The sequence below is a fragment of the Myxocyprinus asiaticus genome, chromosome 42 (assembly GCF_019703515.2).
Source record: "Myxocyprinus asiaticus isolate MX2 ecotype Aquarium Trade chromosome 42, UBuf_Myxa_2, whole genome shotgun sequence".
Lineage (NCBI taxonomy): Eukaryota > Metazoa > Chordata > Actinopteri > Cypriniformes > Catostomidae > Myxocyprinus > Myxocyprinus asiaticus.
Window position 1 is genome coordinate 20331687 of NC_059385.1, and position 24406 is coordinate 20356092.

The following is a 24406-nucleotide window of genomic DNA, read 5'->3' on the forward strand; positions in this document are numbered from 1 at the left end:
AGGCTGTAAAATTAAAACGCCCACCAATTCCTCAGAACAGTCATCCGTTGGTGATGTTCTCAGTTCACCTCTGAGATGAGCTTCACTCTTCAGTTCCTTCACCAGAGTCTCCAACCAAATGGCAGAGTTTGACTGCCATGAAGATTGCTCATCTCCTCAGACTGAGATTATTTAATAGAAGAAAAACATCTCAAATAATTATTTCTGCCACGTTTGGTTTCTGTCATATAACATAATTTTGGGTCTTTTTCTGTTTCTTTCTAATTACAATTTTGCCCCAGGCTCTTTGGATATAAGAAAGAGGTGATATGTTGAATAAAGGTGTAACAGAATTTGATTTACCTACAATTCCTGTTTTCAGCATGTCAACATCTCCCTGGAGATCCACCACCAAAGTGTGCTGTATTTGAACCAGACTCTCTCTCTGAGGATGGTTTCATCACCCAGCGTTTTCGGTTTCTATGTTTGAGCTGAAAAAAAAAGAAAGAAATTATTTTTGGAAGATAAACTAACAATACCAAGCACCTTAAGGATGACAAATGCTCGTAGGCAGGTGTCTCCCTGAATAGTCGCTGCCTTGAGAAAACTTCTGACATTTATTTGCATTCTCTCTCTCTCTCAGAATGTCACTATAACAGTCTTCTGTCCTGTCCAAAATACTTCCAGCAGAGATGAACTTCTCATCAGGAGCTGTCAGCAACTCCGTCTGAGCTCAAATTTAAATCTGTTTAAAGGGCAATGTTGCAACCTGATCCAATATATAGAATAAAAAAATTGTGCTTCTATTGATAGCTGTAACGGCAGATGTTTAGGAAACTGCTGCGTCAGTGCTTGATTAACATTTGACCAACACTGTAATGAATAATGTCATATGAGAACTTCACCTCAGGCAGTTCACCTACAGACATCAGGTTCACAGTTTGCCGCCACCAGAGACGGCACAGTTGGACCATACAGCCGGTGTGTTCAATGTCTGACTCCAGATTTGAAGCAGATTGGTAAGAACAGTTTAAGAGAAAGTAATCTGTTAAGGTTTGAACTGACAAAGTCTACAGTAACTTAGATAACCATTTTGTACAATTGTAGTGAAATGAATATCATCTCATAATGCTATTCTGAGATGCGGATTGGTGCTGTTTTGGCGGCATGAGGGGGACCTACACAATATTAAGCAGGTGGTTTTAATGTTGTGGCTGATCTGCATATATATACATTGATCAGCCACAACATTAAAACCACTGACAGGTGAAGTGAATAACATGTATTATCTCGTTACAATGGCACCTGTCAATGGGTGGGACATATTAGGCAGCAAGTGAACAGTCAGTTCTTGAATTTCATGTGTTGGCAGCAAAAAAAAAAAAAAAAAAAAAAAAAAAAAAAAAAAAATATATATATATATATATATATATATATATATATATATATATATACTGTATATATACTGTATATATATATATATATATATATATATATATATATATATATATATATATATATATATATATATATATATTATACAGTATATGTATATATTTTAATGCCCCCCACCCCAAGCCCCAAGAAAACTCACCAACATTCTCATTACATTTTATGCATTTGGGCAAACACTTTTATCCACTTACAGTACATTCAAGATATACATTCCTTGGGATTCGAACCTATGACCTTGGCATTGCTAGCCCCATTCTCTTCCAATTGTTTTCCTGAATATAAAACAAACAATTTTATGTACTTCAATATGCTGCACAAATAACAAATAAGATATAAACCACAGACAATGCAATTTGGTTGAATAAAAACATAGGCTTAACTGTGTTAGTATAAATGAACATCTGTATGTTTTAAACACATAAAGAGAAAAATATGTACTTTCATTTTTCTTTTGTTCTATATCTTGCTCATAGTGGTACTTAAATTATGAGTGAGGTTAATCGTATACCATATGCATTCAGTTGCATTATAGAAAATGTATAGGTTCAGAATGGAATATTAGCATACTGCATAATGTACTGTATACACGGTATACTACACACTATACAACCAAGGATGTAAAATAGTATGCAGAATGCAATGAAAAACAGTAGTATGCAGCATGCTGTATACATTAACTGTACATATACTGTATGCTCCATTGTTAGATGACATGTATGTTTAATTCTAGAAATTGCATCCAGTTATCATCTTGAAGACCTCAGACCTTTGTCCTCTGACCTGGCCAGTCCCTAGCTGCACCACCTGCCTCATAATCATGGCTTTCAGCCACGCCACCTCCACCTATCTGGCTTCCAATGATGCATCTATCTGACTCAGTTAATAATAACTTCCCCTGTAGTCATTATTAGCCTTCTAACCCTCATCTTCAGCCCAGATGTTGGATTTGCATCTTGATGATTCTGAGGCTTTTGGAAGTTCAACATTAAGTGTTGTGCAATGGCTTTGTATAGCATTTGGCTTGCTGTTTAAAACTGTACCAGGTGAGTTGGCGTTAATGACACACCATGCCCTTAAAAGTACAGTCCTGATACCACAGTGCACAGAAAGAACACCTCATTTTGCAACCAGATGGATGACCATCTATGGAAAGTGAAGGATGACACCTCTCATTTTCCCAATACATTGCATACAGTTGCCCCATAATTCATTTGGACACTTAAAGCCACACTTCACTTCTCTGAAATTAGAGAGCAGAGAGCATTGGTTTATCATACTACATCAATAAAAGACCATACTGAATTTTTAAAGTTACAAAATACAGAGCTCATACGGCTTTTTTAGTAACAATCTTTATTAACAACAGACTAATATTTTTTTAAAGAGTGCTTGTGGTTGAATATCTGAATGCTAAAGGGCAGAGTGACCTCTCTCTCTCTGTGATGTGACAGTCCCATTGATGCTCCTGTCACACCTGTGAATAGATGACTCATACTATGTCGGCACAATCCCAATAGTATCCTAATAAACCTATTTTTGTCTTCTTCTTTTGGCTGCATGGTGGCAAATCTAAGCCCTATGAGTCTTATTAAAGGAATATTCTGGGTTCAATAAAAGTTAAACTCAATCAACAGCATTTGTAATGTTGATGTGACAAGGAGGAGGGCATGGCCGGGGTGTACCGATGGATGCCCAGCGTTGAATCAGCCCAATCAGCCGGGAGAGGAATAAAGAGGAGCTGGGGACACCAGTTCGAGAAAGAGAGAGATGCACATGTTGTGTGTGTGCGCGTCTTTGTTTTGTTTATGTTGGAAAGCAGTTTATGTTATGTTTACGTTCCTTTGTGGCATTAAAAGTTTATGCCGATTGTTCAGCCGGTTCCCGACTCCTGCTTGCCCATCATATGAATACGTTACATTGCTGCCGAAACCCAGGAAGGAGGAGGGATGTCGTGGAATTCTTGCCGCGGCCGTCTGCCAGGGGACAGAGGAGTTGCTGCCTCCCGCCTGGAGTCGGAGGAACTACTGCCGTCTGCCAGGAAGAGGAGGAGCCATTCCGTCCATCAGGGGTTGGAGGACTTGCTGCCGTCCACCAGGGGAGGAGCGGCTTTCGTCCACCAGGGGGTGGAGGAGTGGCTGAGGACCAGGCAACGGCGTGTCCGGTGACAGGTAAGTGAGTTTCTCTCTCTCTCTCTCTCTGTCTCTCCCCCTCACTCTTTTCCTCTCTCCTCTCCCTCCCCTCATCTCTCCCAGGGCTCCAGAGTGGCGGGGAAGACCTGCCGGCAGCAGGACAGCCGGAAGGGCAACACCCTTCCTTCCTGGAGGGGAGGGGAGTACGTCATGCCGGAGGTTTCCCCGGCCTGAATCACCCCGTCTGCTCATCGCCAAGGGTGTCCCACTGCGGTGACTGCACCGGCTCCGCCGCAGCCCGCCCCCGGCTTGGAGCAGACGCCACCCATCTCACAGTCGGCCACCAAGAACCTGTGAAAGGCTTCCAAGCACCCCTGAGACGTGCGACCCAGGGATGACAAAACCCGCTGCTCTGGAGCTGGTAAGCAGACCACTCCATCCCCGGTGGAGGGCCGGGAGGAGAACCATTTGTTACATTTGCATTTAATTTCGCCGCATGCCCAAGTGGCTGCAGTACCCAAAAGTTCAGCAAGAGTGGTTTCCTTGTTCCCTGGGTCACATACCCAGTGTGCATGGCCGTCATCATGACCACCGTCCACCATTCCATTTTTGCAGGTTCGGCGCTCCAGCGGCGATCTCCCCGCCCCTGCATGCCCAGCTGTGCCACAAATCCACCCCCGATGTGACAGACTCCACGGGTCACGAGGACAGGCCTCTTCCTCCCCCATCCCAGGCTGTTCCGGGGGTGGTCACAAGGAGCCAGGTAAGTGCTTCGATGTCCCTGAACTCAGCATGGCCACAACACTCAGCACGGCCTCAGGTTCCGCCCCGCCGCGAGGCCCCACCCACTGGTACATCCGATGAGATTGTCCCCTTGGTCCCCGTCGCCCGGAGCTTGGACGCATGGCTTGCACTTTCCAACCTGTCACGATGGCTGGTCTGGACCGTCCGACTCAGCTACGCGATTCAGTTCACCAGGCGTCCGCCCAGGTTCATCGGCGTCCACTTCACCATGGTGAAGGGCAAAAACACCGCTACCTTGCACGTGGAGATCGTTACCCTCCTACGGAAGGATGCGATAGAGCCTGTCCCTCTGGCTGAGATGAAGAGGGGGTTTTACAGCTCCTACTTCATTGTATCAAAGAAAGGCGGTGTGTTGCGGCCAATCTTGGACCTGCGAGTACTAAACTGGGCTTTACACAGACTCCCGTTCAAAATGCTGACGCAAAAGTGCATTCTAGCGAGTGTCCGGCATCAAGATTGGTTCGCGGTGGTAGACCTGAAGGACGTGTACTTCCATGTCTCGATTCTACCTCAACACAGAGCCTTCCTGCGGTTTGCATTCGAGGGTCGGGCGTATCAGAACAAGGTCCTCCCTTTCGGCCTGTCCTTGTCCCCTTGTGTCTTCACGAAGGTCGCAGAGGCAGCCCTTGCCCCGCTAAGGGAAGTGGGCATTCGCATCCTCAACTATCTCGACGATTGGCTAATCCTAGCTCACTCTCGGGATGTGTTGTGTGCACACAGGGACCTGGTGCTCTCACACCTCAGCCGACTAGGGCTTCGGGTCAACTGGGAAAAGAGCAAGCTTCTCCCGGTTCAGTGCATTTCTTTTCTCGGCTTGGAGTTGGACTCAGTCTCGTTGACGGTGCGCCTCATGAATGAGCGTGCACAGTCGGTGCTGACCTATTTGAAGGTGTTCAGACAGAAGACAGCGGTTCCGCTGAAACTGTTTCAGAGGCTTCTGGGGCATATGGCATCCTCAGCGGTGGCCACCCTGCTCGGGTTGATGCATATGAGACCGCTTCAGCACTGGCTTCAGACTCGAGTCCCGAAATGGGCATGGTGCCACGGGACATATTGCGTGGCCATCACGCCGATCTGTCACCGCCTCTTCAGCCCTTGGACCGACCTCACGTTTCTATGGGCAGGCGTTCCCCTAGAGCAGGTCTCCAGGCGTGTCGTGGTTCCCTTAGCAGGCTTGGGCACTGTATGCAAAAGGCATGCAGCTGCTGGCTCATGGACAGGCCCGCAGCTACATTGGCACATCAACTGCCTTGAGTTGCTGGCAATTCTGCTCGCCCTGCGGAGGTTTCGGGGCAAGCATGTGTTAGTTCGGACAGACAACACGGCAACGGTAGCATATGTCAACCGTCAAGGCGGTCTGCGCTCCCATTGTATGTCACAACTCGCCCGCTGTCTCCTCCTCTGGAGTCAGCAACACCTCAAGTCGCTGCGAGCCACTCACATCCCGGGCGACCTCAACACTACAGCGGATGCGCTGTCATGGCAGGTTACCCTCAGGGGAGAGTGGAGACTCCACCCTCAGGTGGTCCAGCTGATTTGGAGTTGATTCGGGCAGGCACAGGTAGACCTGTTCACCTCCCAAGAATCCTCCCACTGCCCACTCTGGTACGCCCTGACTGAGGCACCTCTCAGTATAGATGCGCTGGCACACAGCTGGCTCCCTGGACTTTGCAAATATGTGTTTTCCCCAGTGAACCTACTTGCACAGAACCTGTGCAAGGTCAGGGAGGACGAGGGCAGGTCGTCCTGGTAGCCCACCCAGACATGGTTCTCAGACCTCACGCTCCTTGCGTCAGCCCCCCATGGCAAATTCCCCTGAGGAAGGACCTTCTTTCTCAGGAATGGGGCACAATCTGGCACCTGCGACCAGACCTCTGGAATCTCCATGTCTGGCCCCTGGATGGGGCATAGAAGACTTAAGCGGCCTACCACCCACGGTGGTAGACACGATCACTCAGGCTAGGGCCCCCTCTATGAGGCGCCTGTATGCCTTTAAGTGGCATCTGTTTGCTAAGTGGTGTTCTTCCCGACGTGAAGACCAAAGAGATGCGCAGTCGGATCGGTGCTTTCCTTCCTGCAGGAGAGGTTGGAAGGGTGGCTGTCCCCCTCCACCTTGAAGGTGTATGTAGCCGCTATAGCGGCACACCACGACACAGTGGACGGTAAGTCCTTAGGGAAGCACAACCTGATCATCAGGTTCCTGAGAGGCGCCAGGGGGTTGAATCCCTTCAGACGGCTCATGGGACCTCTCTGTAGTTCTTCAGAGTCTATGTAGAGCCCCCTTTGAGCCCTTGCAGTCAGCTGAGCTTAAGGCACTCTCTTTGAAGACTGCCCTCCTGACTGCGCTCACTTCCATCAAGAGGGCAGGAGACCTGCAAGCATTCTCTGTCAGCGAAACATGCCTGGAGTTTGGTCCGGGCTACTCTCACGTGATCCTGAGACCCCGACCCAAGGTTCCCACGACTCCTTTTAGGGACCATGTGGTGAACCTGCAAGTGCTGCCCCAGGAGGAGGCAGACCCAGCCCTGACGTTGCTGTGTCCGGTGTGTGCTTTATGCATCTATTTGGATCGCATGCAGAGCTTTAGAGTCTCTGAGCAGCTCTTTGTCTGCTTTGGTGCACAGCGGAAAGGAAGCGATGTCTCCAAGCAGAGGATCGCCCACTGGCTCATTGACACCATAACAAAGGCATACAACGCCCAGGACATGCCGCCCCCGGCAGGGCTATGAGCCCATTCTACCAGGAGTGTAGTGGCCTCCTGGGCCTTGACCAGTAGCACCTATCTAACAGACATTTGCAGAGCAGCAGGCTGGGCAACACCCAACACCTTTGCGAGGTTCTACAATCTCCGGGTGGAACCGGTTTCATCCCGTGTAGTGGCACGCACAAGCAGATAAGTCCGGGACAGCTGGCCAATATTTATCGCTTGCGCATAGCGCATTTCACCTCCCCTGAGCTGAAGACATGCGCTGTTGACTCCCAGTAGTGTTCACAAACTGTGTTCCCTGGATGATTTCCGTCAAGCCCTGTGGCAGACGAGTTCGCGGAGAAACTCTCTGCCGGCTCAGTACATGTGCTAAATAAGCCCTGTACTGGGGTAGGTGCTCCGCATGTGGTGGTTCCCCGTAGGTACCCCATGCAACATATATCTTTCGTTAATTCGTTTCCCTGTTGGTAAACTGCATCTTCCTTGGGCAGAGGCCCCTCTGCCCCAGTCAACATGCTCGTAGAAACTCCTCCCCCATAGGGTAGGACCTGCCATGGGACTTCTCCACATGACATTCTTCCAACAAAGCTCGGCAAGACCATGTGACGTATTTCCACTCAAAATACCCCCCCCCCCCCCTCTGGGCGGGGTGTTGTCTCCACGGTGTCTTCCCCTTGGGAGTGACACCCCACCGACGTAGACCTGGTGGCCCCAGTCATTTAATTCCTTTTTTCTGGGGAGAGGAAAAAAAAAGAGGATAAGAGGCCACGACTGGGCTAGCCTGTCTCTATCTTTTGGGCAGTCGACTTGTCCCCAAAGGGCCGTTCGACACTCATAACAGCATTGGGGGATGTTACGTGTCGGCCTGGTGCGCTGGCTGTGAGGCACACAGTGGTCTGCCCGTCACACACCGCCAGTTCACGTAACACAGTTCAGCCAGTTGCGGCGTTTCATATAAGGACCCCTAGTGTCACTACATCGACACAACATCGAGTGAGTGACAGATAGGGAACGAGGGAGGGAACGAGACATTGTGTCCCTCCTGCCACAACGCTGAACTACCCACTGAAATGGCCGGGATCTAGTCTCGGCTCCTCAGCACAAAACCTGAATGAGTAGTTGCATACCAGCTCCTTTTATACCCATATGTCCGGGGGAGTGGTATGCAAATACCGCTCACCAATTTTCATAGTCCTTTTATCAAAGACCAGAGGTGTTTCAGGCTCCCAAGAATGACCCCTAGTGTCACTACATTGACACAACGTCTCGTTCCCTCCATCAGGGAACGGAGGTTACGCAAGTAACCAGGATGTTTCTCATGTAAATCAAATATTTTTTCAACAGAACTTGATGCATCCTAAAACCATTTAATCTAGTGATACATTTTTTGGAATTTGCACCTCAAATAAGTCATTTTACAGAAGCCTACTGGTCAAAGTTCATTGAAAGATTTTTAACGGATCAATGTGATGCTAACTGTTTTGTGTGAATACTACTTAAGAGGTGAACTATGTAATGTTTTGAATGTTAAAATACTTCTTATATGCCAACTAAGAACTGTAACTAAGCCATTAGTAGGTTGATTTTCCCAAAACGTTTAAACACTGTCACTCTTTGCATCTTTCATTGCATTGCTCTATTTGTTGGAGCATCCCAACCAGCCTAGCGCAGGAACAATGGCTCAACCAGTGATGTGAATTTGGGCAGGACTATCTATTTGATTAAGCAATGGCAACAGGGGAGTGTTCGGGAAACATTTATGAAATCAACATGGGTGCGTTCCATGCAGAAGTGATAATCCCTGCCCTATTTCCTTCAAAAAATGACAAGTGATTCAAATATCAGTAAGCACAGACCAATTTTAACAGCAAAACTTTCGACCTACCATTGCCGAATTCACAGTGTGATCCATCTGGTCAATATTTGCAATTCCTTTCGGTGCCACTCATGGTGTGGAAATTACACAATTCACTCTTAAATGGAAAACAACTCAAAACAAGCTGCAGAGTATGATGTCATGTGGATGTATTTTCATGTGTAAGTGTAATATAGATGGGTATATGTGTATTTTAGGGTGATAAAATGGTTTAGGCCCTTTAATCTTTATTTGGAAAACTGTACTTGTGGTATCAGCATTGGCATTGTCGCTATATGATGTCAATCTTTGTAGACTCTTATGCAAGAAGAAGCAGACTACACTGTTACTGGCAATCCCCGTCTGCTGTCTCTTCAGTAGACTTCCTGTAGAGCTGCACGTCTCATCAAGTGCAGGCATAAAACTCTCAAGAGTGACATAAGAGCACAACAGTCATCCAGATCGCTAATAATCTAATACGATAGTGCTAAATAAAATGCTAAATAAATAAAAAACACTTCAGAGCGCTAAATACAAATATATACTCAGGGTTTGTGTGTGATGTTTAGTAAATTGGCTCTAATTGTTTATTTTCCTAATTTTCCGAACATTAATTACAGCCTCTCTAAATCTGGGTTACTAGTCAGTTGTTCCGTTTTACTCATCAAACATTCAAGCAAAGATTCTTCCTCATCCAGGTGACTCAAGGTGAACTTTGGTTCCCCAGGGCTTTCAGACCAGCTGCCTGAGCTTAACACATACATTGTATTGGGTAAATTAGGTGGTAGAGCTAAAGCATTGAACTTATGGTGTGCATATTCATATAGGACTTTAAGGAGCCTAAAAAGTATCTGGACACTTAAAAGGAAAGTTTGCCCAACAATTTAAATTCTCTCAGCATTTACGCACCCTCATGCCACTCAAGATGTGCATGACTTTCTTTGTTCTGCTGAACACAAATTAAGGTTTTTAGAAGAATATCTCCGTCCTGTAGGTCCATACAATGCAAGTGAATGGTCACCAAAACTCAGAAGGTCTAAAAAGGACGTAAAGGCAGCATAAAAATAATCCATAAAACTCCAGTGGTTAAATCCATTTCTTCTGAAGCGACTTGAGAGGTGTGGGTGAGAAACAGACCAATATTTAAGCCCTTTTTTTACTGTAAATCACTTTCACTTGACATTCTTGTGAGGAAGTGACTTTCTCTTTCATATTCAGCCACTTACTGGTTGGGGCTGGTCAAAGGTGGAGATTTATAGTAAGAAATAACTTGAATATCGATCTGTTCCTCACCAATTATATAGCTTCAGAAGACATGGATTTAACCACTGGGGTCATTTGGATTACTTTTATGTGGTCTGTATGTCATTTTTGGACCTTCTGAGTTCTGGCCACCATTCCCTTGCATTTAATGGACCTACAGAGCTGAGATATTGTAACACAGTTCAATGGAAAGGAGGAGGCAAGAACCGGATTAACAATATAAATAATAGTTTAATAATAAACGTAACCAAAAAGACACAAACATAAACAGGTGTCGGACAGCTGTCCATACCTCTCTCTTTGTCGCACTGCTGTCTCTGGTCGGCCTTATCCCTCTCGGGCTTAATCAGCCTTATTAGAGGCCGGGTGTGTGGAATCACAACCCGGCCCCGCCCTCCGCCCTGCCACATTCCTCTCTTGTTCTCTCAGGCCGGGGAGCCCCCGGCATGACGTACACCCGCCCCCCTTTTTCCCACAAGGGGAAGGGGGGGGGTTGCTGGCGTGCCTTCTGACCCGTCTGCCGGCAGGTCATCCCCATCTACCTGGAACAGGGAGGGGACAAGGGGAGGGAAACAATAATAACAAAAATGCGGTACATACACCCTGTAACAGGGATCGCACCAAAAAAAAAAACACAATAATAATATTTAAAAGAGAGGGAAAGGCCAACGCGGAGCAGCAGCAGGAGAGAGAGAGGAGAGAGAGCGAAAAAAAAAGAATTTATTACTTGCCGGTTCTCCGATATGCCGTAGCCTGGTCCTCGGTCACTCCTCCACCCTCTGGTGGACGACAGCCACGCCTACCCAGGCGGATCGGATGCAGTCCTCCGGCCCCAGAGAGATGGAATGCCCCGCCATGTTTTCGGTGAATGGTAAGGGTCTCCCCTGCCCCTGGCAGCGGTCCTCCCGCTCCTGGCGGTCAGCCAGGAGCCCCTCCTCCCCTCGCAGTCGGCAGCCGTTCCTCCCTTCTCAGGCGGATGGCCGCGGCTACTCCGTTGGGGTGGATGGTAGTGGCGAGGACTCTACTACGGTGCATCCCTCCTCCTTCCTGGATTTCGGCACCAGTGTAACACAGTTCAATGGAAAGGAGGAGGCGAGAACCAGCTCAACAATATAAATAATAGTTTAATAATAAACTTAACCAAAAAGACACAAACATAAACAGGTGTCGGACAGCTGTCCGTAACTCTCTCTCTGTTGCACTGCCGTCTCCGGTCGGCCTTATCCCTCTCGGGCTTAATCAGCCTTATTAGAGGCCGGGTGTGTGGAATCACGACCCAGCCCCGCCCTCCACCCTGCCACAGATATTCTTTAAAAAGCTTCGTTAGTGTTCTGCAGAAGAAAAAGTCATACACATCTGGAATGGCATGAGGGTGAGAAAATTATTCGATAATTTTCATTTTTGGGTGAACTATCCCTTTAAGCCACACTTTAAAATGTATGAATGTCCTTGCATTATAACAAAATATCAAACTAAGTTGTCATATGCAACTAACTTTTCTTAGCCGTTTTCGCAATTACTTCTCAATTATTAAATCTTAAACTGATTTTTCTGAAATGTTTTGCTTAAAGTGTGCTTGTGCTACAAATATTTAAATTAATAAAAATAAATACCACTTGAAATTATATGTAGTTAATTATTATAATGAAATTCCAACATTGTAAGTGTGGTAAAGACTATTTTTATCTAATTGCTGGGCATCACAAAAGACCTTTCATCATATCCAATTCTGCCAAAATGATCTGAGAAATACGTATCAGTATAAACAATGAATATGTGAGCATGCAGAAACCGAGAATGACTGATAAACACCTGAGGTCTTCCTCTTCAGTTCCCCCACTCTTGTTGTCAGCTCAATTTAGTCCTGTTACCTTCCTCTCAACTGAGTTTGACCTCACTTCAAGAGATTTCAATGCCTGAGCATGAGCTAAAAACAGCCATCACATGTGTCATTTGGCAACCCAACAACAGAAGTGAAAAGCACAAACAGAGAGGAAAACAGAGCATGAGCTGACTTCCCAATTACTGCACCTGCTTTGGCTTTCTTAAGCTCTTACAATGAGCTCCACTGCTGGAGATTTGTATACTCGCCCTAATGAGGCAAAGGGAGACAAAAGCAGCTCTTCTGAGAATTATGCAGTCCTTCTATATTTTAAGCAAATTACTATATGAAATACTCCATCATCATTAAACATGAATGAGTAAAATCAGACAACTGCTGTTACTGTAAACAATGCATAATGCGCTTTTAGTTTGATATTTCAGATGTTTTATTTCGGTGCATTTGTTTATTTAAAAAAAGGCTTATCATTTTAAAAAGTAACATTATAATTTTATGATATGCAGGGGAGGGGGTGGGGGGATTGGTGGTCTGCCTTGGTTGTTTCACCGTCCAAATGGTCCCCCCTAGCCTGGGCCATGACTAGATTAGCCTACTAGATTTTAACTAGATTAAAATGTATGCATTTCAATTTCACAACATAATTCCATCAAATTAATTTGTGTAATGTTTAACAGAATTAATGAATAAAATGTAAAATATTTAGAATATTTTATTTAAAGATAACTTAATTGAATTGGATGGAATTTTGTTATGAAATTGAAATGCATAAATCTTAAAATATTTTTTTGAGTGATGGCCCTAAAAGTACCATTTTGAAGTACACTGGAATCAGGGGTGTAGCAGTAGTGGGGACACAGCTGTCAGTAGGTGGCTTGCACAGACCCAACACTTACAGTGCAGTATTTATATATTACACTATATATTAATATATAAGTATTATATTACTATACACATATTATTTACTTTTAATATTTGTAGTATTTTAAAGATTCTAGTATTGCAAAGTAATTGCAAAATTTCGCAAAAGTAGCTGCAAAAATAAAGGTCATCTTGTAGAGCACTTGCTTCTGTTTCACACATGACAATTAAAGACTGAGCACAAGCTGATCCTGAATAAATTACTATGACAATTGTGCATGTGCACAATTATATTTTTTACTCTGTGCTTGTGCATTGTGGGATATAAATGTATCCAAGTGGCTTAAGTGTTTTGACTATGTTCAACAAAATTTGTACAGATCCATTTAATGATTCGTTCAGTGACCATTTCTGGTGATGCCAGAAGGTGGTGACAAATGAGTGTCTTGTGTGAAATTAGTTAGTCACTGAATCAACAAATCAAAAGAAAATTTTAATCCTTTAAAATTTGTATATCTACAGACCTACAAAGAGACTTTAGTAGAGGTTTTATGCATTATAAGAACAAAGCAAAGCTATCATTTCCCTACAGTTTGTGAGCTGCTGAGCATGACTTTTATCAAAAGACAACAATAATAGTCTTATAATAATTATGAGTTTCAATAAAGTCTGTACGTTGTCATGTATAAAAAAGCGTGTCTACTTATCTATTCGCTTCAGTAAAATGCCTAAGAACACAGCAGATCTAACTTTTTCCTACAGTTTGTCGACTGCATACCAACATAGAGGTAAATAAACAGGAGCTGAATTTTAAAACACAGATCTAGTAATCTATTACCTCACAAACATAATGTAAAAAGCCTAACTTAATGAAGACTCATGCGCTGATATAAACTACACTTATAATGTGTGCTTAAAAGAACGATTGTCCTTTGTTTTTTTCTGCAGTGCATTTCACATAATGCTGCCAATCAAGAACGATATGTCGATAAATAACTCTTGTTTGTGTGTTCCTCTAGATTATTAATTTAGATCAACATCAATGCTGATAAAAAACATGGATAAATTAGCATTTTTGAAAGCAACTTTTTAGAAATAAAAGGAGCTGCGTTTATTAACTGTCTGACTGACGGCCTATTATGTAAGGGTTGTTGTTGGAGTTGATGTCGGCACAGCCATTAACCAGGAAAAAATAAATAAATGGCACTCCATGTCAAAAAGGTTGCCGACCCCTGCTGTATACAAATCCACCATTTGGACTCGGTATGGGTTTAGCTTGGAAAAGTGCGGGGGACAAAAATCACCTTTTTAAAGAGTGTTGGGGACGTGTCCCCAACGGCTGCTACACCCTTGACTGGAATATATAGATGCCGGAGTACATAATTTCTGTATTTCAGTATTTAATGATTTTCTGTATTTCTGTGTCACAGTATATCATGGATTCCACTGTATTTCATTTAGGCCTTGTCTGCACAATGACAAAGTCAATCTAATCTTATTTAGTATCATGGTTTTAAATTACCATGGTATGACAGTCTGATACTATCATTGTACCATAGTGCCACTACACCATTTTCTTTTTTGTAAGGAAAGGTAAAGATAAGGAGTCTGTTACATAACCTAGTTGGCTTCCTTCGGGTGGCATCATTTAAAACTGTTAATGTTACTTTTTCAGTGTTAAAATATTTCCTTCTACCCCAGCTTAATATGCAGAGACAACTACAAGTAAGTCATTGTGGCAGCGGGGCGTGGTCAAGCATCTCTCCGGAGAGAGAGAAAGCGGTAAGGGCGCTTACACCTGAGCTAAATTATGTCTAACACCTGTCTCTAATTTCAGTGAGCACGGGGAGAGCGGCATAAATAGGGCCATGCAGCACTCAGACGAGAGAGAGAGCCTGGGCACTAGAGACCTCATTGTGAAGCCAAGAGCTTATTATTGCAAAGCTGAGAGTTTATTTTTCTGAAGTAGTTGTTTATTTTTAGAATGAATTATTGAACAAGGTGAAAGCCCTGAAAGAGTGCATTTGCTGCAGTGGGGAGAATAAAACGCTTACCTGAACCAGAAAATCTGCTTCTTGCCTCCTCCTTTAACTTAGAACTGTTACACTGGAGTCCGCGTGCTGACCATTCTAATGGCCCGACGAGGTCCATTCCAATTCTCTCAAAGGGGACCTCGATCAGAGGGAGAGGGCGCAATGGCGCTTTTGGGGTGGCCGGTGGGTTAACCAGCTGGCATTTGCGGCATGCCGCACACCACCTGCGGACATCGCTGCCAATGCCCGGCCAATAGAAACGGGCTATTAGACGGTTCAGTGTTTTCCTTTCTCCTAGGTGACCCGCCATGGGATTATAATGAGCCGCCTGGAATACCATTTCCCGACGGCTCCTTGGAATCAAAAGTTGGGTTGTATCCTCTTTGGTCCGAGTGTCCTGTGTCACTCGATACAACTGCAATTTATAATTGCAAAATAGGGGTATGAAAGTGCGATGTCAGGCTGGAGTCGTTGACCATCAATGACTCTCACTTGGTCAAAGGTGTGTTTGAGGGTTTCATCTTGTGACTGCTCCAAAGGGAAATCCCTGTCAGGGAATTCCCTGAGAAGGGGAGGGGCTGCAGCCTCTCCCCCTCTCTCATCATCATGACGTGGAGCTGTCGAGGACGGCCCCGGCTCCACCTCCCCTGCCAGAGCATCGCACATCACACATCTCCCTATTTTCATACAGGACCCATCTGTGCAAATTCCCTTTAATAAAACTCTAAAATCAGGCCAATCAGTCCCCAAAATCAGCGGATGGGTGAGGCGGGAACTAACCGCAGCCTCCACTCTATGCTTTTTCCCCCAAAATTTAATTGTCAGGGTCACCACCGGATACTTGTGAATATCCCCGTGTACACATTTCACCTTCACCATTTTAGTTGTGACCAATGCCTCGGGTTGAACCAGGCGTTGGTGGATAGTGGTTTGATTACAACCGGTATCCACCAACGCTTGGTGAGTACTCCCCTTGACACTTACCGGTATCCGGTACGCTCCGGCCCAGTCGGGGGCAGCCTGTGGGAGGTCAGAGACCCGCACCACCGTCCCCAGCTCCATCAGAGGGCACTGATCTCGGAAGTGGCTTGGGTCTCCGCACCTCCAGCAGGCCGGCCCAGGCGCTACGCCCGCACTTGCGTCGGCGGGTGCCCCCCCCGAGGGGGAGAGCGGCGGGGCATTGGAGTAGGGGAAGGTGTTGCCTCCCACACCCGGGGAACTGGTCTCAGGGGCTGAGGTCCTCCTCGTCTGCGTGGGGCAGGAACAGGACCTGGAGAGAGAGCAGAACGAGAGGAGAGAGGGGAGGGGGAAGAAACAGAGGGAGGAGAGAAAATGTAGGAGGGCTCTTCCGCCCTCGGGATCGCCACCATGTGGTCCTCCGCAAGTCGGATAGCTTCCTCCAACGATGCCGGGCGGTGGCACTGGACCCACTCCGCCGTCCCTTTTGGCAGTCGAACTATGAACTGTTCCAGTACCACCTGGTCGATAATTCCCTGGACGTCGCGATCCCCCGCTAGCAGCCATCTTTGGCAGGCATCACGGAGCCACTGGGCAAAGGCAAATGGGCGGTCGGAGCTCTCCAACTTCAAGCTCCGAAAGAGTTGACAACTTTCCTCCGGAGTGCGACCAACCTGTTGCAAGATGGCTCTTTTTAAATCTCCGTAGGCCAGGAGGCTCGACGCTGGCAGTTGTTGAGCCACGAGCTGGGCTTCTCCGGAGTGGGATCAATCGGGCTGCCCATTGGCCGAGCGGCCAGCCCCAGATCTCGGCGGTCCGCTCAAACAAATCCAGGAAGGCCTCAGGGTCGTCCACGGCCCCCATTTTCTGTAATGCTGGCGGGGGTAATGGCATGGGAGTGTCTGGGGTCACGGCTGAGGATGCCCCCTGGCTGAGGAGGCTCCGGATCGCCTGCCGGTCCTCGGCTTGAGCATGCATGAGCTCGACAAACCGGCGGTCTTGATCTTGTCGGAGCTCAAGCAGCGTCTGTTGGTGGTTCTGATGTAGGCTGGCGAGGGCTTGGAGGATCTCCGCCTACTGGGAGGACTCTACGGGGCAACTTCCATCCATATTCAAACCTTTTCCCGGGTTTCGGCACCAGTGTAACAGTTCTAAGTTAAAGGAGGAGGCGAGAAGCAGATTTTCTGGTTCAGGTAAGCATTTATTCTCCCCACTGCAGCAAATGCACTCTTTCAGGGCTTTCACCTTGTTCAATAATTCATTCTAAAAATAAACAACTACTTCAGAAAAATAAACTCTCAGCTTTGTAATAATAAGCTCTTGGCTTCACAATGAGGTCTCTAGTGCCCAGGCTCTCTCTCTCGTCTGAGTGCTGCGTGGCCCTATTTATGCCGCTCTCCCCGTGCTCACTGAAATTAGAGACAGGCGTTAGACATAATTTAGCTCAGGTGTAAGTGCCCTTACCGCTTTCTCTCTCTCCGGAGAGATGCTTCACCATGCCCCCGCTGCCACAGTCATTCAGTAAGTAAACGCGTTGTCTCTGTGGCATTATAAAACTCCTGTGTTTGTTTAGAGCCACCCACTTAGAACCATCCCAACAACATTACTCAACCAATGGCGTGAGTTGGGGGTGGGACTATCTGAAAGTTCGAACAACAGCAGACATGGGGCGTATTCGAAAAGCTGTTTTGAAAACATTATTTACTTTTACAATTTCGTTCGGTGGTGCTAGTGTTGCAGAAATTACATACTTCAGCTTTAAAGGTGCACTCAGTAACTTTATGTTCGTGTCAACTTGGACTTACAGTGACACCTAGTGGCCTGGATGCAGGATCATTCAAAATCAGTAGTTTTCAGTTACAGATGCCATTGTAGAAATTCACTGTTTACTATCAGCCATAATTAATTTAATCCAAGAGTGGAAGTGTCCAATAACAAGACATTTACTGAGATTAAGCAAGTAGTGTTCAGCTGGTCATGTGAATCTGAAATGGCAGCCCACATGAGGGCTCCCCTGCCCCATGTAGAATAAAACTGCTTTTATAAGGTTACTGATATGACTAAACTCCTCATTTCATGTGAGTGGTCATGATTTTATACAGATGTTTCAAAATTACTATTAATTTCTTTAAGAGTAAATCTTTTTTAATGGGAAAAGATTACTGAGTGCACCTTTAAGGCATCATATTGCGTGTCGAGTCTCTCATGCGCTTTGTGGAGTGCTAATAGACCTTTTTCACACTCTGGGATTAAGAAAGCTGAAGTAATCGTTTGCAGGGTAAACTTCGACAGTGGTGAATGGGAGTGAATGGGAGATCACAACAGATATTATTTTCACTTACCCATTTGCTCCAAGAGCAAAAGAAAAAGTCCACTCTTACGTTTTAATGACTTAACAGAAGAGGAAAAAAATAGAGAACGGTGGATTAAGACAGTAAAATGGGAGAAGATGCCAAATTTACTGTCACTAACTCAGCAGCTATAACAGAAACATCATGGTTACTTGTGTAACCTCCGTTCCCTGATGGAGGGAACGAGACATTGTGTCGATGTAGTGACACTAGGGGTCACTCTTTGGAGCCCGAGACACCTCTGGTCTTTGATAAAAGGCCAATGAAAATTGGCGAGTGGTATTTGCACGCCACTCCCCCGGACATACGGGTATAAAAGGAGCTGGTATGCAACCACTCATTCAAGTTTTATGCTGTGGAGCTGATATAAGGTCTGGCCATTTCAGCGGGTAGTTCAGTGTTGTGGCAGGAGGGACACAACGTCTCGTTCCCTCCATCAGGGAACGGAGGTTACACAAGTAACCAGGACGTTCCCTATCTGTCACTCACTCAACGTTGTGTCGATTTAGTGACACTAGGAGTCCCTATACGAAACGCCACAATTGGCTGAACTGTGTTACGTGAACTGGCGGTATGTGGTGGGCAGACTATTGTGTGCCTCATAGCCAGCACACCAGGTCGACACATAACCTCCCCCAACATAGTTATGAGTGTCGAACGGACCTTTTTGGGGACAAGTCGACTACCCAAAAGATAGAGACAAGCTTAACCCAGTCGTGGCCTCTTTCCCCCTTCTTTTTTTCCACTCCCTAAAAAAGAAGGGGGATTATCCAACTGGGCCGCCAGGTCTAGTCGGGGGTGTCCCTCCCAAGGGGAAGACGCAGCAGAGACCACACCTCGCCCAAAGAGAGGGGGGGATATTTAAATGGAAAAATACGTCACATGGTCTTTCCAACCAGGTGGAGAGTCTTCAAGGTAGATCCTGCCCAGTGGGGGAGGAGTTACTACAAACATGGAGACTGGGGCAGAGGGGCTCTGCCCAAGGAAGACGCAGTTTGCCAACAGGGAAACGAATTAGCGGAAGATATATATCGCATGGGATTAGCCTTACAGGGAACCGCCACATGCGGAGCACCTACCCCAGAACAGGGCTCTTAGCGCGTGTACTGGGCCGGCAGCGAATCTCTCTGAAAACTTGACTGCCACAGGGCTCGGAGGAAGTCAACCAGGGAACAAACTTGTGAACACTACTGGGAATTAATAGCGCATGTCTTCATTTCAAAAGGAGGTGGAAGGCGATATGTGCAAGTGATAAACCCGGCCGGCAATCCCGGCCTAATCCGCTTGTATTGCGTGCCACTACCTGGGATGAAACTGGTTCCACCCGGAGGTTGTAGAACCTTGCACAGGTGTTGGGTGTTGCCCAGCCCGCTGCTCTGCAAATGTCTGTTAGAGAGGCACCCCTGGCCAGGGCCCAGGGAGCCGCTACACCCCTGGTAGAATGGGCTCGTAGCCCTACCGGGGGCGGCATGTCCTGGGTGACATATGCCATAGTTATGGCATCAATGAGCCAGTGAGTGATCCTCTGCTTGGAGACAGCATTTCCTTTCCGCTGTGCACCAAAGCAGACAAAGAGCTGCTCAGAGATTCTAAAGCTCTGTGTGCGATCCAAATAGATGCATAAAGCATGCACCGGACACAGCGATGACAGGGCTGGGTCTGCCTCCTCCAGGGGCAGCACTTGCAGGTTCACCACCTGGTTCCTAAAAGGGGTGGTGGGAACCTTGGGCACATAGCCCGGTCGGGGTCTCAGGATCACGTGAGAGTAACCCGGACCGAACTCCAGGCACATTTCGCTGACAGAGAACGCTTGCAGGTCACCTACCCTCTTGATGGAAGTGAGCGCAGTCAGGAGGGCAGTCTTCAAGGAGAGTGCCTTAAGCTCGGCTGACTGCAAAGGTTCAAAGGGGGCTCTCTGTAGACCCTGAAGAACTACAGAGAGATCCGATGAGGGAACGAGACGCGGTCTGGATGGATTCAGCCTCCTGGTGCCTCTTAGGAATCTGATGATCAGGTCGTGCTTCCCTAAGGACTTACCGTCAACTGCGTCATGGTGTGCTGCTACTGCGGCAATGTACACTTTCAAGGTGGAAGGGGACAGCCTCCCTTCCAACCTCTCCTGCAGGAAGGAAAGCACTGATCCGACTGCACATCTCTGGGGGTCTTCCCGACGGAAAGAACACCACTTAGCGAACAGATGCCACTTAAAGGCATACAGGCGCCTCATAGAGGGGGGCCTAGCCTGAGTGATCGTGTCTACCACCGTCTTCCGCGTCCTGTCCAGGGGCCAGACATGGAGATTCCAGAGGTCTGGTCACGGGTGCCAGATGGTGCCCCGTCCCTGAGAAAGAAGATCCTTCCTCAGGGGAATTCATCAGGGGGGCTGTCGTGAGGAGCGTGAGGTCCGAGAACCACGCCTGGGTGGGCCAGTAGGGTGATACCAGGACGACCTGCTCCTCGTCCTCCATGACCTTGCAAAGGGTCTGTGCAAGTAGGCTCACTGGGGGAAAATGCATATTTGCACATGCCAGGGGGCCAGCTATGTGCCAGTGCGTTTATGCTGAGGGGGGCCTCGGTCAGGGCGTACCAGGGTGGGCAGTGGGGAGGATTCTTGGGAGGTGAACAGGTGCACCTATGCCTGTCTGAATTGACTCCAAATCAGCTGGACCACCTGAGGATGGAGTCTCCACTCTCCCCTGAGGGTAACCTGTCATGACAGCGTGTCTGCTGTAGTGTTGAGGTTGCCCGGGATGTGAATGGCTCGCAGCGACTTGAAGTGCTGCTGACTCCAGAGGAGGAGATGGTGGGCGAGTTGTGACATACAACGAGAGCGCAGACCACCTTGGTGGTTGACATATGCTACCGTTGCCATGTTGTCTGTCTGAAATAACACGTGCTTGCCCTGGATCAATGGCCGAAACCTCCGCAGGGTGAGCAGAATTGCCAACAACTCGAGGCAGTTGATGTGCCAATGCAGTCGCGGGCCTGTCCACAAGCCGGCGGCTGCGTGCCCATTGCAAACAGCGCCCCAGCCCGTGTTGGAGGTGTCCGATGTGACCACGACATGCCTGGTGACCAGTTCTAGGGGAACACCTGCCCGTAGAAACGAGAGGTGAAAAGATGGTGACAGACCGGCGTGATGATCACGCGACGTACCCATCTCGGGACTCGAGTCTGAAGCCAATGCTGAAGTGGTCTCATATGCATCAACCCGAGCGGGGTGGCCACCGCTGAGGATGCCATATGCCCCAGGAGCCTCTGAAAATGTTTCAGTGGAACCACTGTTTTCTGTTTGAACGCCTTCAAACAGACCAACACCGACTGGGCATGCTCGTTCGTGAGGTGGGCTGTCAAAGAGACAGAGTCCAACTCCAAACCGAGAAAAGAGATGCTCTGAACCGGGAGGAGCTCGCTCTTTTCCCGGTTGACCCGAAGCCCTAGTCGGCTGAGGTGTGAGAGCACCAAGTCCCTGTGTGCGCACAACATGTCATGAGAGTGAGCTAAGATTAGCCAGTCGTCGAGATAGTTGAGAATGCGAATGCCCACCTCCCTTAGCGGGGCAAGGGCTGCCTTTGCAACCTTCGTGAAGATGCGGGGAGACAGGGACAGGCCGAAAGGGAGGACCTTGTACTAATATGCCTGACCCTCGAATGCAAACTGCAGGAAGGGTCTGTGTTGAGGAAGGATCGAGACGTGGAAGTACGCATCCTTCAGGTCTACCTTCGTGACCAATCTTGATGCCAGATGCTCGCCAGAATGCGTTTTTGTGTCCGCATCTTGAACGGGAGTCTGTGTAAAGCCTAGTTCAGTACTCACAGGTCCAAGATTGGCCGCAACTCACCGCCATTTTTCGGTACGATGAAGTAGGGGCTGTAAAACCCCTTCTTCATCTCGGCTGGAGGGACAGGTTCTATCGCGCCCTTTCGTAGGAGGGTAGCGATCTCCGTTTTCGTAGTAGCGTTTTCGTCCTTCAAGGTGAAGTGGACACCGCTGAACCTGGGTGGACGCCCGGCGAAGTGAATCACGTAGCCGAGTCGGACGGACCTGACCAGCCATCACGACGGATTGGAAAGCGCAAGCCACGCGTCCAAGTTCCATGCAAGGGGGACCAAAGGGACAACGTCATCGGACATACCGGCAGATGGGGCCTCGCGGTGGGGCAGAGCTCAAGGTGCCACACCACGTCGTGGCCGTGCTGAGTCTAAGGATATCGAAGCACTTACCTGGCTCCTTGTGACCACCCCCGGAACAGCCTGGGACGGGGGAGGAAGAGGCCTGTCCTCGTGACCCATGGAGACTGTCACATTGTGGGCAGATTTGTGCCACAGCTGGGCGCTCAGGGGCGGGAGACCACCGCTGGAGCGCCAAACCTGCCAAATAGAGTGGTGGATGGTGGTCGTGATGACGGCCGTGCACACCGGATACGTGACCCAGGGAACAAGGAAACCACTCTTGCTGAACTCTTGAGTACTGCAGCCACTTGGGCATGCAGTGCAATTAAATGCAAAAGGTAACAAAAAGATGGAGAGATCTGCATACCAGCTCCAGAGCAGCGGGTTTCATCATCCCTGGGTCGCCTGTCTCAAGGGCGCTTTGAAGCCTTTCACGGCTTCTGGGCAGTGGCGAGACAGGTGGCGTCTGCTTCCTGTGGTGGGCTTCACACCGGGGCCGGGCCGAAGGGGCGGGCTGTGGCAGAGCCAGTGCAGTCACCGCAGGGGGACGCCCTTGGTGATGAGTAGACGAGGTGTGGGATCTTGAGCCGCGCTGGAGCAGGATATGCCAGCTAGCATCCGTCTACTGCTCCACCGTCGAGAACTGCTGGGCAAAGTCCTTCATGGTGTCACCGAATAGGCCAGCCTGGGAGATGGGGGCAGCAAGGAATCGTGTCCTGTCGGCCTCACCCATCTCGACCAGGTTGAGCCAAAGTTGGCGCTCCTGGACCACTAATGTGGACATCGTCCACCCGAGAGACTGCGCCATGACCTCCGTCGCTCGGAGAGCGAGGTCGGTCGCCGAGCGCAGTTCCTGCATCAATCCCAGGGCGGAATTACCCTTGTGCAGTTCCTTTAGCGCCTTGCAGACTTGCAGGAGAGCCATGGCGTGCAGGGCAGAGGCGGCTTGTCCAGCGGCACCGTAGGCCTTGGCCGTCAGAGATGACGTAAACCTACAGGCCTTGGGCAGAGGCCCAGCTGAGGCTTCCGACTGGACGAGCCTGCTCTCCAATGCTGCACTCGAGAGCTCATCACTTTCGCGGGCTCCGAATAAGAGATCAAACTCACCGTGAGACAAGCCGGCGGACTCATCCGGAAGCCCGATCGGGGCAGACGAGCGTTCTGGGGAATGGGAGGTCCGCGGGGGGATACCCGGCGGAGGCGGTCCCATTGGGGTCCCCAAATCGCCCCCAGTGCTAGCCGCGCTGGCCTCATACCCGTGGGTAAAAGGACCGAGGCGGGGAGCCTCTGGGGTGGCTTGCTTTCTTACGAAGGTGAGCTGTGACCACATCGTTGCCATGGACATGTCCTCGCAATGAGAACATGACAATCCACGAACGCTGTCTCTGCGTGAGCAGTGCCCAGACATGAAAGACAGTGATCGTGACCGTCAGAAGTCGAGAGATAACGAGCGCAACCAGGAATAACACACAATCGGAAAAGCATCTTTAGAAAGACGCGTCTTTAAAAAGACGTTCCGTGTGTGCCGCTCTTTTAGAGAAATATACTCTTTTAGAGAAATATACTCTTTTATTTCTGCCGAAGCGCCCAGGGGAATTCTCTGCATTGCACCAGTGCAGAGGGGGGAGAAGCCGCTGAAATGCGCCGTCAGATCCAGCAGAGGTGAATGAACAGTCGTGGGAATTCAGCTCAGTGAGCATGACCATTCGGCTCCGAAGAGAAAATCTGAATGAGTGGTTGCATACCAGCTCCTTTTATACCCGTATGTCCGGGGGAGTGGCATGCAAATACCACTCGCCAATTTTCATTGGCCTTTTATCAAAGACCAGAGGTGTCTCGGGCTCCCAAGAGTGACCCCTAGTGTCACTACATCGACACAACATTGAGTGAGTGACAGATAGGGAATCCCCTTGCAGCTGTGGTAATTCATTTTTTAAAATGAATTCCAGGGTAATATAACACAAAACATAATGTTATAAATTTACACTGAATATTTTAAA